This window comes from Microtus ochrogaster, unplaced genomic scaffold, assembly GCF_000317375.1.
Source record: "Microtus ochrogaster isolate Prairie Vole_2 unplaced genomic scaffold, MicOch1.0 UNK3, whole genome shotgun sequence".
NCBI classification, from domain to species: domain Eukaryota; kingdom Metazoa; phylum Chordata; class Mammalia; order Rodentia; family Cricetidae; genus Microtus; species Microtus ochrogaster.
The window spans coordinates 18,109,836-18,110,838 of record NW_004949101.1 but is presented as its reverse complement, the minus strand read 5'-3'; the positions used below and the strand labels follow the sequence as shown (position 1 = coordinate 18,110,838).

General features: G+C 61.2%; 1 protein-coding gene across 1 annotated transcript in view; it reads left to right on the top strand.

The window, feature by feature from the left end:
- Positions 1-750: 750 nt before the first annotated feature.
- Sirpa (signal regulatory protein alpha) overlaps positions 751-1,003 on the top strand; it is a 37,871-nt gene continuing 37,618 nt past the window's right edge. Inside the window, exon 1 of the mRNA XM_005365637.2 lies at positions 751-875. The gene's annotated coding sequence lies outside the window, so the exon portion shown is untranslated. The remainder of the gene's footprint in view (positions 876-1,003) is intronic.

Here is a 1,003-nt window from a genome sequence, read left to right as displayed (position 1 = left end):
AAATTGGCTATCTCTGAACTTCCTTCAACTCGGAAAGTCTCCAATTAGTAGAGGGTCTTGATGCCTCTTCCCCACCCTGGTTCACAGTCTTCCTCAGATGACCAACAACCACTTGAGTGCTTCTGGTGTTTCCCCCATGGAAAGGCGGAGCTAGGGTGCATTTTGCATCCAGAGGCTCCTTTGGGATGATTAGTTCTCCTTTCTCCCATCTTCCTCATTAGGGTCACTGTTTTGCAGCCCAGGCCTCTCCCAGCACAGTTCTGTCTGTGCCCTCTCCAACCTCAATCTATTCTCCCTGATGAGAAGGCCTCTGGTCAGTCTCCTCCCTAAGGCCCAGCCCTACCCTTCTCCTTTCGCTGCCACCCCTTTCTTCCTGCTCCTCTCCCCCAGTGCGTCTTTACCAAGAGGCACTGAAGTCCTTCCTACACACACGCTATTTTTGTACCATCACTCTCTCCTTCCTCTCCCCCTTCCCCCTGCATTTACTTCCTGCTTTTGCTTTACCTCGGGCCAGCTTGGAAAGATTTACCTAGGACCCACACCCACCCGGAGGCCGACCTTCTGGTTTGGGACACATGGACAGGGCCCCTTGGGGAGGGGCAGAAAGCAAGCCTCCCCGCCTCCTCCGTTCTCTACCCTGGGCCAGCGCGCCACGGGCAGCCTCTTGCCCACCGGAGGGGAGGACTGGCCAGGGTGAGAGACCGGGGCCAGTGGCAATCGGCCGCCACTTCCCCAGTCCACCTTAAGAGGACGGAGTAGCCAGCCCGCGGCGCCGACCTCAGAAAAACAAGTTTGCGCAAAGTGCTGCGCGGCCAGCCTCTGGGCAGCGGGAGCGGTGCTTCCACCGCCTGGCAGCCCTGCGCGCGGCGGCGCAGGTCCGAGCGGCTGGCGGGGACCCGCACGGGTAGATCGGGCAGGAGCTGGGCGCCGGCGCCTACAGCATGAGGTAAGGGGCGCTGCTGCCTCCGCCTGCCGGGGCCTGCGCCGCGGGCTCGGGGTCCCG